The sequence below is a fragment of the Lithobates pipiens genome, unplaced genomic scaffold (assembly GCF_037356315.1).
Source record: "Lithobates pipiens isolate NorthernLeopardFrog02 unplaced genomic scaffold, aLitPip1_a1.2 Scaffold_25, whole genome shotgun sequence".
In the NCBI taxonomy this organism is placed as follows: Eukaryota; Metazoa; Chordata; class Amphibia; order Anura; family Ranidae; genus Lithobates; species Lithobates pipiens.
The window spans coordinates 78,285,230-78,302,285 of NW_027507787.1; positions in this window are offsets into that span (position 1 = coordinate 78,285,230).

A 17,056-nucleotide genomic window follows, 5' to 3' on the forward strand; every position below is an offset into this window, starting at 1 on the left:
ATTTAGATACCCCAAGATATCACTAAGTTCTATAAAAGAGATAAAAAGTGGGTACATTTATCTGACATTTTAGGAGAAATTAGTCTATGAGTCTACAATGCTTTTTCCCATTCATCATTCTCAATAGGTCTTAACCCCTTTTTGCAGGTAGCTTTTTATGAAAAGCAAGGCACCCCAGCCCTGCCTCCAAAATTTGGAGTCCTGTATTCTTTGGATCCCATGCTAATATCTCACCAGATGGTGGTTTTCAGATAGAGATGTGTGGGGGCATTCTCCCAACAAGTCAGCATTTAAACCAAAATCAAGTTTATTGAGCATAAAAATAAGAATGTCATCATACATATGCATAAACACTAGTGCAACAAGCACTAATATATACATAGAGTAATAAAATATACATCCTATGTCTGACATACAAAAGCGAAACATCCTGACTGCCACACATATGAACATCCTATGCAAGTGTGTTCAGGAACAAATACCCCAAGAAGCCAGGGCATCGAGAGTGGCTGAGGGGGAGGTCGGACTCTGCCACGGCGTGGTAACTGCACTTCAGCTTGAGCAGCTATTTGTGCTCCCCATCCACCTATCCCACACCTTACAAAATTTATCTGGGCACCCTCGGTTGGCATAGATTACTTTTTTAAACGGTAAAACGCTGTTAACAGCCCTCTTCTACTGCTGGATCGTAGGGGAAGTAGGCCTAAGCCACAACAAGGCTATCTGACGCAGTGAAGAGGACCTCTTGTAAAAACGTCCTAAAGTGTTTGTCCTCCTCAGGAAGAGGAAGAAGACCAAGGATACACTGCCGCGGGCATAATGTAAGGGGGGAGCCCATATGGTCATGCAGAAACTTGACTATTTGCTCCTAGAAACCCTGGACAGGCGTCGCCACATCGGGGGCAAGTGGGATTAGAGTCTAGCTTGAATTTAGACAGGCGGCCAGGGGTAAGATATGTGCTATGGAGCATGTAGAGGTGCGTGAGCCTATCTGACAGTTTAGGAGATACCACCCTAGATACATTTAGAATATCACTCCACTGGTCATCCTCCATACTCCCAACATCAGCCTCCCAGCGCGCCTTCAGCCTGTAAGCTCTAGCCATGGCCCGGGGGGTAATGAGAAGCTGGTAAAAACAAGAGATCAATTTCCTCGAGTCGTCTCCAAACACCAGGTCCGCCAAGGCTGTGGATTCCAGTGGTGGAGAGGAGCGCCTAAATTGGGTCTGAGCTGCGTGACGGACCTGCAAGTAGCGGAACAGCATATGATTTGGAAGGTCATACTCCTCCTTGAGCAGCTGAAAAGTTTTCAAGCCCTGAGCCCCGTACAGCTGGGACAAATATACTATCCCTCTACATATCCACAGCTTGTAATCCGGCACCTTCAGCATCTCGGGTAGAGAGGGGTTCTCCCACAGAGGCGTGTGGGCATGCAGGATGGGGGCCGCAGTCAATTTCTGCGCCCCACTCCAAATTCTACTATGGTGTAGAAGCATGGGATGTCCCATCTCCGAGCGCGAAAGCCCCCAATGACTATAAAATAGGATCTGAAAGGGGTGCGCAACCACGTCCGTGACTGCCGTACATACCAGAGTAGAGTATCGGAGCCTATCATAGGTGTTGATATAGTAAAGGTGGGACAGTTGGGCAGCCATGTAATAATCAGCCAGGTCCGGTAGTGCTGCCCCACCCAAGTGGACAGGACATTTGAGAGTCTGCCAAGCCAACTTATGCCTGGAAGACCCCCAAATAAAGGAGTTTAAGATAGATTCTATGTCACTGAAGATATGGGCTGAGATAGATACCGGAGCGTGCCAGAAGATATAAAGCAATTTGGGAAGAAGAATCATCTTCACAAGCCCCAACCGTCCCATGACCCGAAGAGGCAGTCTAGACCAAACCTGAGTCTTACATTTTAGAATGGGGAAGAGTGGCTGTATATTCAAACGGATGTAATCCGCAATGGAGCGGGAACACTGTATTCCCAAGTATTTGATCCGGTCCATCCGCACAAGGGGAAGCGCCGCTTGCAACAACGTGGGAGCAGTCACATCTATGGGAAGGATTTGGGACTTAGACCAATTTATTCGTAGACCCGAAAAGTTGCCGAATCTCTGGATCAACTCCAAAGCCGCTGTCAATGAGGGGCCAGCATCCTCCAGGTACAACAGCATGTCGTCAGCGTAGAGGCTGAGAACCTCCGACACCCGCCCCCTACAGAGACCCCGAATGTCAGGGTGAGCTCTGATAGCGATAGCCAGAGGCTCCACAGCCAGCGCATACAACATAGGCGAGATGGGGCAACCCTGGCGCGTGCCGCGTGATAGTGGAAAGGAGTCGGATATCTGGCCATTTACCAATATACGAGCAGTGGGGGCCTGATAAAGAAGCTGTATCCAGCGTACAAATTTAGGGCCGAATCCGAACCTGCGGAGGCACTCCCACAAATACTCCCACTCTACTGAATCAAACGCCTTAGCGGCGTCCAGGCTGACCACCACCCTGGCACGAGAGTTATCATGGGGAGCCTGTAAATTCATGAAGAGCCTCCGCAGGTTAAACACTGTTTTTCATGGGCATAAAGCCAGTCTGATCTGTATGGATAAGATGGAGAATTACTTTATTAAGTCTAAGGGCTAAAATTTTGGCTAATATTTTAACATCCAATTGCAATAGGGAGATCGGTCTGTACGATTCGGGGCAAAGGGGGTCTTTATCAGGTTTCGGGATGAGAATAATCAGGGCCTCACTCATGGTACGGGGGAGGGATCCGGTTACAAACACATGGGAATAGAGCATCTGGAGTTTAGGGATCAACACCTCCTGGAACTGGGAATAAAACTCCCGAGGGAGGCCATCGGAGCCCGGAGCCTTAGCCGGCGCCAAGCACGCCATGGCCTCTGCAATGCATTCCTCGGTGATGGGGGCATCAAGGAGCTCAGCCTGAGAGTCCGTGAGAACAGGGAAATCTATCTCGTCCAACAGGGCACCCAACTGCTCCTGAGAGCCGCTAGCTCCCGAAGCATAGAGATCCATGTAAAAGCGACAGAACTCACACGCCACCTCCACTGGATCAGAAAAATAGTTCCCCTGCGGCTGAGGTCAACTGAACAACCACAGGAGGGCTATGGTCCATTCGGGCCAGGTAGGCCAGTATCTTCCCCGCCCTCTCTCCATATTCATAGATTTTTTGTTTACTATAGAATATGGTCCTGTCAGATTTTTCATAGTGTAGGTGATCCATAAGCCTGGAATGTAGACGCAGCCTGGCAGAGTTCGAGGGCGTGGGATCCGCCACAAACTCCCTTTCCAGCTCCCCCAGCGTCTCCTCAGCCTGCTTTATAACCAGACGCGAGGAGGCCCTGTGACGGTTAATACAAGTAGATAAAATCGTGCGGGCGTGCAATTTAAAGGCCTCCCAAACTGAGCCAAACGAGACGATCCCACGTTGGTTTGGAAATAGTTGGCCCACTCCCGCTGAACAGCGTCCAGATCCGGAAGGACCATCAACCAAAATGGGCTCAGCCTCCACAGGCGAGCAGTGGGGACAGTTAGTAGTCCAATATGGACCCAATAGGGCGAGTGGTCTGACAGGGCCCTGACTCCAAAACCCACCTCCCGTAAATACGGGAGCAGGGCAGGGGAGAGCAGGACCATATCTATACGGGACATGGCATTGTGTGCCGGTGTAAAGCAGGAATACGCCTTCTTAGTAGGATGTTTATATCTCCAGGTGTCCGTCAGCGCGAGCTCAGAGAGGAATTTGCCAAATCTAGTGAGTGAGGGGCGGGAGGGATGTCCAGCAGATTGAGTGACCCTATCAAGGACGGGATCAATCACCGCATTAAAATCACCCACCCATATAGCAGGTAACGCAGGGTGCTGCAACATATATTGGACCCCCTCCCGAAGTACCCCAAAATGGAAAGGGGGGGTATATAAAAAGCAAGCAGGAGGAACTCCAACCCCCCCACCGTGACATGTAAAAAGAGGTATCTCCCTTGCCTATCCGATCGCAGGCTGTGTAGATGAAACTGAGTACCCCTGGCCACCAGAACAGCCACCCCCCCGAGAATTACTCGTGTAGGGAGCGTGGTACATCCACCCCACCCACGGTCTTTTAAGGGACAGTTGTAGCTGGCCCGTCATGTGAGTTTCAACCAAAACAACAATATCTGCACGCATCTGCTTAACACACGACAGGACAGCCACACATTTCTGTCTGGTCCCCAGACCCCTCACATTCCAGGTGGCCAATTTAAGGGTTCCCATCGCCATCCAGGTGCTTCACACAGAACCGGTAACCCAACTGTGGGTCACCCCAAGTCGAGGCCCAGAAATTTGCCTGAACAGAGGGAGCCAACCAGACCACCCCCCTCCCGAGGTCTCTTCCACACCAAATAAAACAATACAGCAAGCACATAACACTTGAGCAGCAGTCAGACACATTGATTTTGAAAAAAACAGACATATAATAACTAAACAGTGCAAAAATAACGGTATCTACTCTGGACCGGCAAAACAACCCAAGTTCCACGCCACCCTCCTTCTCCTCGTGGGCCGAGGCCGGCCAGGGAAACTCATCTTGAACAGTCAGTGGCGCCCGCATCTGGCCACTACAACTTTTATGGAAGGCACAGGATGACAAGTAGAAATGAAGGCCGGGTGCGTCCGCCACCGGCTAAGGGAACGAACAAGAGTTAACTGTGCTGCACAGCCAGGTGAAGGCGTACAACATCCAACACCAACAAAGGACGGAGTGCAAGAATCCGGCTGCCATAAACGTCTATGGAAAGAAGGGACCGATCCAAGATATAAAAATGTAAAAATCAAAAAAGAATGTTAAAAAAGCAAGAAAAAACCCATAAGCAGAGGGAAGAGATAAGTACTGTGGTGCACATAACAACAAATGGACAGTCAACACCAGGAACCAGTGCCTCCATACAGTTCCAACACCGGGGGGGGGGGGGCAACAGTCACGGGTAACTCACATGTTAGGCAGCAGACATCTCCCTCAACATCCTAAGGGCAGAGGGCAGCATACGAGTTAAAACACCCTAGGAGCAGCGGTTCACACTTGGACATCTGCAGGGGCCTGTTCTAGCCAAGAGAGCACCGCGCCAGGATCCTCAAAGAAATGCGCCTTACCATCTCGGATGATCCGTAGCTTAGCAGGGAACAGCATCGCATAAACCAAGTGTCGGGCACGAAGCCGGCGCTTCACCTCGGAAAACTGTGCCCTCCTCCGCCGAATCTCAGCGGAGAAGTCCGGAAACACTGCGATACGCTGGTTCTCATAGGGGATGTTACCCTTCTCCCGGGTGAGGCGCAAGACCGCATCCCGGTCGCGGTAGTTCAGCATCTTCGCAATGAAGGTACGGGGAGGGGCTCCAGCTGGCGGGGTTTAGAGGCCAAGCGGTGCGCTCTCTCCACTGCAAAGGTGGTGGAGAAGGCCTCTCTACCGAATGTGGCTATGAGCAGGCGCTCCAAGAACGCGGGGGGGTCCGAGCCCTCAGCCCTCTCAGGCAGTCCCACAAACCGGAGGTTACACCGGCGCAGCCTATTCTCGATGTCATCTTGTTTGCTCAGTACGACCTGTAGCTGGTGCTGCAGCCGTTCGGTGGTGACTTGGAGGGGAGGGATGTCATCCTCCACCTGCCCGATTCTGCGTTCTGTTTCGCCGACTCGTTCCCGCAATTTGTGTAGATCCTGATGGATAAGGGAAATGTCTACCTTAACCTCCTCAATTCTGGAGGTAAGAGTAGTGCGGCACAGCGTAACAGCCTCCAGGATACGCACTGTGACATCCGATGCCGGAGTATCTTCGCTCGGACCCGATGCGGCGCCATCTTCCTCCACGAGGTCCGGGCCGTCCGCCCGGAATTTCCCGAGTTTCGCAATCGCGCTCTGGGCCCTCTTGGTCGGCGACATGCCCCCTGGGTGCACACTGAAGAGAGGCAGTAGGAATTGCCTTCAGAGGGGTCAAAATCAGTCCACTAGGATAAAAGCAGGATAGTAGGCAGCCGGAGCTCTCACTAGATGCGTCCTATCAGGCCACGCCCCCAACAAGTCAGCATTTAAACCTTAAATAAGATACTGTATACCTCTTCCCCACTTCATTAAAAACTAAAACAAACAAAAGTTTTTGGGGATTTGAATGCCCTAAGCCCCATACACACTATCAGATTTTCTGCTGTTTTTTGCCTTCAGATTTACCAAAACCATGTAGTGCAAGGGCCTGCCTGATTGCATTCAAATTGAAACTCCTAAGGTTTGACCTCATATTTTATGGTTTTGATCAATCTTAAGACAAAAATCAGTAAATAATCTGATAGTGTGTATGAGGCTTTATGTGTTAATATACTAATAAAATTAAAATAACTATTGTCTGGCTTTTGCATGATAAGTGTTACAATTCAATAAACACATTAAGTTCTTTTCATAACAGCAAAGAGTGAGAGGTGGATCTATCCATAGCATTACTCAAAGAAATAATAACCTTAGCCAGTTTTTATAGATACTCAAACAATGTACTCAGAAGGAAAAAATTTTTTCCATAGATGCATGCACAGATATTTTAAACAGAGAATAATGTCAAACATTGCTGCAATAAATCTCTCTAAGGGAACTTAGTGAAAAGGGCATAATCTTAGGATCTAAAGCAAATCATTCCCCAATATAACTAGAATACTAAGTTCCACACTCAATAATTTAAATCTAGTAGAAAAAAGATTGTAAAGGAAAAAAATCAATTACCCTACATAAATTATTCTAAACCTAAAGCTGGGGTGCACTAGTACATTGAAAAAGATGATTTGGGATTTTAAGCAACAATCCATTCAACATAAAGAAATGTTACAACCCAGACATTACTTTGCACAATGAATAAACAAGTACAGTAATCAATTAAGGTGCCACTGCTAACCCAAAACTGACTTTACATGCATACAATTTTACATGTCATGTTGAGATAAATAATAACCTCATGTCAGGCTATAGCATGCATAGCCATGCATAAACAGAGTGATGCAATATAACCCAGCATGAGTTACCCTGCCCCATCACCTGATGAAGTCATATAAGAGGTGATGCAACATGTTGGGTGGAGCCGGATGATGTAATTACCAAAACCAGAAGTGAAACACTGATAGCGATCAGCGACCTCAATCAACAAACCCTTTGCCCCCTGGGAAAGGGGTTATGTGCATTAGACCTGTATTGCTATATGGGTCCAAATATTGAGGGCATAATTATCACGGAGGTGGAGTTGTGGTGTCACAAAGTTTGGCATATCTTCCCTCATAAGGAACTATAATGACTTATGATTAAGTATCACGTATCATGTACATCTTATTTTTGCAATTTTCATTATGTATTTCTTTTTTGTTATTGATGCAATTTTGTTTATATTCATATTATTTATGTGTAACTGAAGCAGATCAGCACTGTAGTTCACTGTTACCTGTTGTGTCATTGCTGTTCCCTGTCATGATGTGGAAAGAGTTTTGTATCACCAAGCATTTTCATCTGGGCAGGTTGAAGGGCTCACACAGAGGAAACTAGATTTTCAGTTTTCTCGGGGCTGGTATGACCCAGTTTAGCACTTGGAGTCTGGAGATTTCATAGAGACTTGGGAGAGATAAAGTTTTACATTTTGAGTCCAGGTTTTGCAAACAAACAGCACACTAACTGGACAGGTGTGTGCAATGCTTTTATTAGAGGTATGACTATGGCTTAGAGCTTCACCCTAGTAGACAGAAGAGGTTGCAGCCCATTCAACAGGGCTCCACTAGGAAACAGGTGGGATTCAGTGCAGCTCAGAGCTCCTAGGTGTATGCACATATCTTGTATGAGAAGACTGTCTGGAGGATACAGAAGAGTACAAAGGATAAAGAGCCTAAAGAGTGAAGCCAGAGTAGCAGTGCTGCACGTGTATGCCAGAAGGAAGATTAATATTTGTTTTGTGGCATAGAAATAATGAAAACCTCTGCAGGGGAAAACCATGTGATGTCTTGAACTTTGTTTGAGGCTGGGTTCATACTATTGTGAATTGGATGCAGCTTTCCCCGCATCCAATTCGCACAGTAGGAGATTTTGACCGGATCTCTATAGAGCTGGTTCACACATCTCCATAGCAGCTCCGGTGCAAATTGCACAGGGCCCGGTGCATCTTTTGGTCCAATTCAGGTCCGCATTCAGCCCAAAATTTGAGCTGAAATCAGACCTGATACAGTAAATGGAGATGCACCAGACTGCTGCTGTGAGCCGTTGCGTTCTATAGTGTGAACCCAGCCTTATTAAAAGTGCGCAAGAAAAGCCCTTCTAAAGAAGGTTTAAGAAAGTGGCATATCAAGGATGCAAGCCTGCTGCAATTGGATAACCAAGGCGAGGACCTTGTTTTGTGTAGGAGGGAATGAGGGCGAGCTTACTTTGCACAAGGCTGGCTGTTATACCCTTTTCAAAGATTGTAATACCTCTGACCACCACTAAAGGGAGACTCCAATCTGACTAAACACAGCTCGGCAGATACAAATCTTGCATGAAATCTGGTGTACGCTAAGAGTTGGGGAGCAATACAGCCATTAGCACAAACTTCTAGATTCCTTAAGCTACCCTATGAGCTAGAATCCTTGTGTTACTCACTCTTCTACTGTTCACACACACACATACACCAAACACACAACTCTCAGTAGCTTGCCACCAACTAGCAGTTTGTCTGTTGGGCAACAACACACACCACCAGCTTGGCAGATCTGCTAGTTTACAATTTTCCTGCAATCTGCCAACATACATTGTAATTGCAAACATATTAGCAAGGAATTGAGAGAAGTGACCTGCCACGGTACCAATTAGCAATGGCATGCTTCCATACCGGGTAAATTGTATAAAGAAAAAAGTGGGCAAGTGGGACTTTAAATGAAGCATGTTCTGAATGATCATGCTGCATGCTCTGCATGATCTGAATACATACAATAATATAAATACAGATATAAAATTAATATATTTTCATAATAATAATCAGAGAATCTGGAATATAGACAAGTCAATGGACATACATGGATGCAGTTCATATCAGAAATACATAAATTACCAATCAAAATCATAAAATCACATGAATGAGTACAAACGCGATAGGACAAAGTTGATATTATCAAAGATTAAAATAAGCTTAATTGGGCATCCTTAGTTTGAGAACCCGATGCGTTTGTTGGCTTCTTGCCAGTCATCAGGGGTGGGATGCATGTTTTTACTGAAAAGGTAAATGAATATGACAAGTATTAATATATGTGGAAAGATAGAGTATCAAATTGATCCACTTGATTGAAAAAATGACTTACAGGGGTGCAGTGGGCGGAGTCTAGCAGGAAAGTAATGTCTGACTAGAGCTCCACTTCGTGAGGAGGAATAACCCACAATATAGCTTAAGCCCGGATGAAAATTATGAAGCGGAATACCTTATTAAACACCCGATCGGTCAGAGAAACATTTAAAACAATAATGGTGTTGGGAGGAGCACATGTTAAAACAAAAAATAAACCTCACGGAGGCACTCGGATGCGGATATAATCCAAAATGGCTCCAGTCTCCTCAGAATCAGCACAAAATACCTCTGAGCGCTCCACAAAGACTAAACCTATACAGCATATCTCCTCAGGAGATTCTGATACAGAATTCAGCATATCATTGTCTTCCTCACATGAGGATTTTGAAAAAATGTTTCACAAAGCACTGAAACAAACCTCAGAGCAGATAACAAATCACCTCACAAAAGAAATCAGGGAACTTGGTTAGCGCACAGCACTAATTGAAAACTCTTCTCAGGACTACATGACAGAAATTGATATTCTAAAAGAAGAAAACTTTATTTTACAAAAGAAATGAGAGGACTATGAAAATAGAGCAAGAAGATCTAACCTCAGATTCAGAGGTATACCAGAAAATATTTTATATATACAATCTTCTATAACGGCACTATGTCAGGAATTACTCCCAGAGATACCAGTAGAGCGACTGGAAATGGACAGAGTGCAGCGTGCTCTTATGCCTAAGAAAACAGATGGACCTCCAAGAGACATTATAGCAAAATTCCACTACTATAAAATTAAAGAACAGCTTCTTGTTGTGGCCAGGAGAAAAAAATGATTTAAGCTTCCAAGATCATACTTTCCATTTGCAGACCTTTCCCAAACTACTGTCTCCAAAAAAAACCCTAGTTAGACTTACCGGTAACAGTATTTCTACGAGTCTTTCAGGACAGCACCTGGAGAGAGCGCAGCTCCACCCACTTTCCCAGGAAACACTGCAGATCACTTTAAAAGACCGGACACTTCCACCATGGCCTCAGTTGTTCATAGAGTACCTCCGCCATGCTGAAATTAAATAAGCAGAAAACATAGCAATAACACCACATTTATCAAACACAATATAGGGTGGGTCATCGGCGCTGTCCTGAAAGACTCGTAGAAATAACTAGGGTTTTTCTCCCTTCGTCTTTCAGGACAGCACCTGGAGATGATAAGAGAGTACTTACTCTAGGGAGGGACCACCGCCTGCAGAACCTTTCTGCCAAACGCCTGGTCTGAAGCTGAGAGCAGGTCCAACCTGTAGTGGCGTGTGAAGGTGGCGAAGCTTGTCCACGTAGCCGCTTTACAGATTCGATTCAGAGAGGCTCCTGCTCTTTCCGCCCAGGAAGTTGCTACTGCCCGAGTAGAATGGGCGACAACCCCTGCGGGGGGTTCAACCCCGGATGCACTATAGGTCTCCCTAATAGCCATTCGTAGCCACCTAGCTATAGTATTTTTGGACGCACTATAGCCCTTCCGTGGTCCTGAGAACGCTATGAAAAGGGAGTTTGACTTCCTAAACTCACTTGTGATCTCTAGATCTAACATCTAGGGTATGGAAAGATTTCTCTGTAGCGTTTGCAGGTGAAGGACAAAAGGTGGGTAGAACTATTTCTTGCGTCCTATGGAAGGCTGTTGAGACCTTTGGAAGGAAGCCCGGGTCAGTTTTAAGAACAACCCGGTCCGGGAATATACAACAGAAAGGCTCCACTATTGATAAGGCCTGTAGTTCGCTTACTCTTCTAGCAGATGTAATGGCCACTAAAAGGACCAACTTAAGCGACCACAACCTGAGAGTCGCTGCTGCTGGGGGTTCAAAAGGTTCCTTTGTCAATGCCCGTAGAACCAAGGACAGGTCCCATTTAGGGAAGAACTTAAATGGTACGGGCCTAGCTCTGGCCAGAGCTTTAAAAAATCTAATAATAAGCTGTTCCTGAGACAATCGTCTCTCAAGGAAAACGGATAAAGCAGCCACCTGTGTCTTTAGGGTACTGGCTGCCAACCCTAGTTCCATGCCCTCATGGAGAAATTCAAGAACTGAAAATCTCCTGGGGAGGAAATTCCTTTGATAGGCACCAGGAGTTAAAACGTTTCCATGTTTTAAAATAAATTGCCCTAGTAGTATCTTTTCTACTTCCTAGGAGGGTTGTGACTAACTTATCAGATAACCCTTTTCTCTTCAAAATTTGCTCCTCAGTAACCACCCGGTCAAATTGAGTTGCCCGATGTTCGGATGCTGAAGAGGTCCCTGGGTTAGGAGATCCTTTCGAAGCGGAAGAACCCAGTGGGGTCCCACCGCCATCCTCTGTATGGTAGAAAACCATGACCTTTTGGGCCAGAAGGGGGCCACTAGGATTAGACTCGTGGATTCCCCCTGCAATTTCTTTAGAACCAGAGGGATCAATTGAAAGGGGGGAAAAGCGTAGCACAGGTGGAAATCCCACGGGTGTGCTAGGGCATCGAGTCCGCTTGCCTGATCTTGTCTGTTTAAAGAGAAGAAGGCCCTCATCTTGTTGTTGCTTCGTGACGCAAATAGGTCTATCTGAGGTAGGCCCCATCTCACAGTCAGCTCTTGAAAAACTTTGTGGTTCAGACTCCATTCTGATTCCCGAACTTTTTCCCTGCTCAGAAAATCTGCTACCACATTCAGGTCCCCTTTGAGGTGCACTGCTGATATGGACCTCAGGTTGCCCTCTGCCCATGACAGAATCTGGCTGGCCAAGGATAGCAGCACCTTGCTCCTTGTGCCCCCCTGCCTTGTTATATATGATACAGCTGTGGCGTTGTCGGAAAGGATCTGGACATGGAGTCCCTGAACCACTCCCTTGAAGGCCCATAGCCCGAGCAGAATGGCCCTGAGTTCCCTCCAGTTGGAGGATCTCCTGGACTCCCTGACTGTCCAGTTCCCCTGGGCCACCTGCCCTTCTAGGTGGGCACCCCACCCCCAGGAGCTTGCATCTGTAGTCAGCCTCAGGTCTACCGGAAAACACCAAAGTAGACCTTTGTCCAGATTTGAGTGATCCCTCCACCACCAGAGCTTTCTCTGGACATGAGGGGGCATCTTGAATTGTTTCTCCAGGGAGTCCCCGTAGGACCAATTTGTCAGAATTGCCTGTTGGAGCTCCCTTGCATGCAAGCGTGCCCACTGTACCGCGGGAATGGATGATGTGAGGAGGCCCAACACAGACATGGCTGCCCTGACAGAGATAGGCAGGTTTGTCTGGGTCCTCTTCACAGCACTCTTGACCTTTTCCATCTTCTCTACTGGTAGAAAAATTCTTTCCTGCCTGGAGTCGATGGTGTACCCCAGGAATTTTATCGACTGGGATGCAATCATGCTTGATTTTTCCCTGTTTATTAGCCATTCGAGGCCCTCTAAGTGTCTTACTGTTCTCCCCAGGTCCCTCTCCAATAGATGTTTTGTATTGGCAAAGATTAGAAGGCCGTCCAAGTATGGAACGATTGATATACCTTCTACCCTGAGGGGGGCTAGGGCCTCTACTACGATCTTGGTAAATATCCTTGGGGATGAGGATAGACCGAACGGGAGAGCTCTGAACTGGAGATGTATCACCGAGCCTCCCGTCCTGAGTGCAAACCTCAGATACTTCTGTGAAGCTATGGCCATGGGCACATGGAGATATGCATCTCTTAAGTCTATGGACGCCATAAAACAGTTTGGCATCAAAAGACTCTTTACCGAGAAGATTGTGTCCATCCTGAATCTTTTGTATTTGATTGATTTGTTTAAAATCTTCAGATTCAGGATCAGTCTGAATTTGCCCGATGGTTTTTTTACAAGAAAAATGTGTGAGTAACAGCCCAATCCCCTCTCCTCGGGGGGAACATCCATGATCACTTTTTGCTGCATCAGTTCCCCCAGAATAGAGATCATGGCTACGGACTTCTCTGAGTCCTGAGGAGCCTGGGTTACGTAAAACCGTGCGGGAGGGGAGTGATCGAATTCCAGTCTGTAACCCCTTTCTATTATACTGAGGATAAACAGACTGTCCGTCACTGACTTCCACTGCGGAAGGAAGGCCTGTAACCTCCCTCCCACAGCTGGAAGACTGTCACTGTTTTTTTGGGTTTGGGGTAGGGGGACGGAATAACACTCCCGACTTGCCCCTTCCCCTCTGAGGCTTCCAGGGCCTCCTGTATCCTGTCTCTTTGGTCTCAGAGGTTTTTCGAAAAGCACGAAAATTCTTTGTGCTCTGGGGAATCACCTTCTTTTTAGGAGGAAAACCCTTCTTTTTGTCAGCCGTTCTATCCAGAATGGCTTCGAGGTCAGGGCCGAATACCAAGTCTCCCTCGAACGGAAGACCACATAACTTGGCTTTTGAGGCAGTATCTCCTGCCCATGTCTTAACCCATAAGGCCCTACGGGCTGAGATTATAAGGGCTGAGGACCTGGCTGACATTTTAATTGACTCTGCCGAGGCATCCGCCATATACCCTACTGCCTTTAAGAGAACAGGCAAAGTATCGAGCAGGTCCTTTCTAGGTGTTCCTGCCTCAATATGATCTTTTAGCTGTTCTAGCCAGTGCTCTAAATTTCTGGCTACTACAGTTGAAGCCATTGCTGGCTTGAGGTTTGCTAATGTTGAGTCCCAGGCCTTCCTTAGCAGGGAATCAGCTCTTTTGTCCATGGGATCCTTGAGGATACCCATGTCCTCGAACGCAAGATCCGTATTCCTTGAGACCTGGGAAAAGGCTGCGTCAAGCTTAGGTTTCTTGTTCCACACCTGTGAGCTATCCTCCTCAAAGGGGAACCTGCGTTTGAGAGACCTAGAAAAGAAAGGAGGCCTCTCAGGGTCTCTCCATTCCTTCTTGACAGTTTCGGATAGAAACTTATGCACAGGGAAAACGCTGCGTTTCACTTCGCCCAAACCCTGAAACATCTTGTCATGTAGTGACAGTTGGGCCTTATCCTCTGTGATATTTAGAGTCGTGTGGATATTTTTCAGTAAGTCATCCACCTCCTCCAAGGATAACTTATACCGGGATGAAGAAGCGGAAGCCTCCTTTGCTTCCTCTGTCTCCTCCTCTGAAACAGAGGACATAGCGTGTTCCTCCTCCTCCGAGTCACTGCCCCCCCTGGGTGCAGGTGCTGATGAGTGAAAACGGGGCGCTGAGCTACCGCCCGCAGCTGGGCGTCTGTCTAAATAAGACCGGAAAGATTCAAAAGTGTCTGATAATTCTTTCCTGAAAGAACTTAGTAGCTCTCCCTGCTGAGACACAGGGGTACTGGAGGCTGCTTCTTCGTTGACTAAGTCGCTTATGCAGGACCTGCATAGCACCTTAGTCCAAGAATCTTTTAGAACATTTCTACATGATGGGCACCTCCTCTTGCTAGGAGGGGACACATGCTTGGTCTTTTCTTTTGCTTTCTGAAATATACCAAGAAAAAAGATGCCAAACCTGAGTTACAAAACACAAAGTAGACACAGGAAGATATGCTGCCAAATAGAACAGATCTTAACTGATTTCACATTCTATTTGCTCTTCAGCCAGTGAATCCCCCCACAGACTCACTAAACAAACATTGAAAGCATTATTCCTACATAACATTACTAGGAAAACAATGCTGCAGGCTTCCCCAAGTCAGGAAGGGAGAAAAAACAAACAAGCTCTAACAGTAATGACAGAGACCGCTGTCTCTGCTTACCTGAGCCTGGCTGACAATTGTGGCTCCTGCCACCGCCGATTGATCCTCCTCCATCGTCAGTGAGGATCGAATGGCGTCTGGGCGCTTTATCTGTTTGAATTCCGCGCCTCCCGGAAGTGATGTCAGCCGAGGAGACCGGCCCCCTCTCCCTGCATTCCAGCGGCCGGAACCGGAAGCCGCGTCGCGCCGTCGAAAGTTCCGCCCCCGGCCGGAAATGACGCACACTCGCCATCCGGACCCGGAAGGCATGAGCCTGACGAACGGCGCGAGATATGAATCTCGGCCGCGTACCAAACCCAGCCGCCGGTCTAAGGAAGGAGGAACCTCCACAGCCTGACCCCCCTGGGTATGAAGGAGAGCGGGCACCGAAGCGACCCCCGCGCGTGAAGGGAGGAAGCTTGGCCAGGTCTGTACCAACCGCGCAACAGTGGCATGCCTCAAACCCTCCCCACCTGGAGACAGCGCAGCACCCCTTGGTTCCCTGCAGCGCTTCCACCATGGCCGGAGGAAACACTACAACTGAGGCCATGGTGGAAGTGTCTGGTCTTTTAAAGTGATCTGCAGTGTTTCCTGGGAAAGTGGGTGGAGCTGCGCTCTCTCCAGGTGCTGTCCTGAAAGACGAAGGGAGAAAAAGAGCTATGAAACCCCAGCTCCTGAAACTACAATGCCATAATATTAAAAACCAGTGGGGATTTCCATTGTCTCTATGCTTTTCACATCAAGGAACAAGATTTGTCTGCAGATCTGTGGCAGAACTCCAGCAGGCCCTTCAAGATCTCAACCTGATAGAGAACTCTCATACCATTAATGCTTCAAGAAGAACAGCTTCAAATACATCAGTAAAGAACCCATCACCAGACTTAGACAAAAATGGAAATCAGCATCTGCACAAGAGTCGTCGACATGCATCTCTACCTCAAGAACAAGGCGACACTAAGGAATGAATTTTTTTTAATGCTGTTCCACTTGGACCCTCAAGATTTATACATTTAAAGATTTAATAATAAATCTCTGGTGCAGTCACATAATAACAAAAGCTCATATCCATCTATTTTTACGGTTGTCTTTAACCTTTTATTATTAGTCAATTGACTCAAATTTGTTGAGTGGATAAGTCTTTATTATGCATTTTTTTTTTTTATTAGCCCTGTTATTTATTTTTTATATACTTTTTTTTTTCTCTTGCTTTTCCACATGGGCCCCCAAGATTTATACATTTTAGGATTTATTAATAAATCTCTGGAGTGGTCACATAATAACAAAAGTTCATATCCATCTATGAAATTTTTATCCCTTTTTACAGTGGTCTTTACCCTTTTTATTATTAGTCAATTGACTCAAATTTGTTGGGTGGATGTCTTTATTATCCATTTTTTTATTTTTATTCTATTTTTATTTTTTTATTAGCCCTGTTAATGGATAACATTAGATACAATTTTCTCCTTTTGCCTAAATATTTTCCTTTTTAAATAGTAAATATACGTCTTTGTATACTATAAATCTAGAAAGTTTACAAAAATATTTTAGGGCTTACAATCATACATCTTTAGGATGTATTTATTATGTGGGGATTCAATGAAGGCTCCTTATCCCCTGATGGAGGATTGTATCCTTCATCACGGGTAAACATTGGATTCCTTTATACCTCTACTATATTCATATGTAATATGATCTTTTAGGATTTTTATTTTTCCCCCATTCTAGATATTCCTGGACCTTTCTGTCCTCTCTCGCTCTCTTTATCTGCAGGTGTTACGTCGTAACATGTGGTAAGAAAAGCTTGTTGTGGCTTGCTGCTATGGCACCATTAAATATAATTTCTCTAAATGTACAGGGGCGTAATGTACCACAAAAACGTACAAAAACATTTCGATCTTTCCAGGCCATGAAAGCACGCATTGTGTGTTTTCAAGAAACCCAGTTTACAAACAAATCTACTCCCATTTTTTTTAGTTCAGCATACCCACAATTATTCACAGCTTCAGCAGATACCAAACAAAGAGGCACCTTAATAGCGTTCCATCATTCCACTCCTTTCACAATG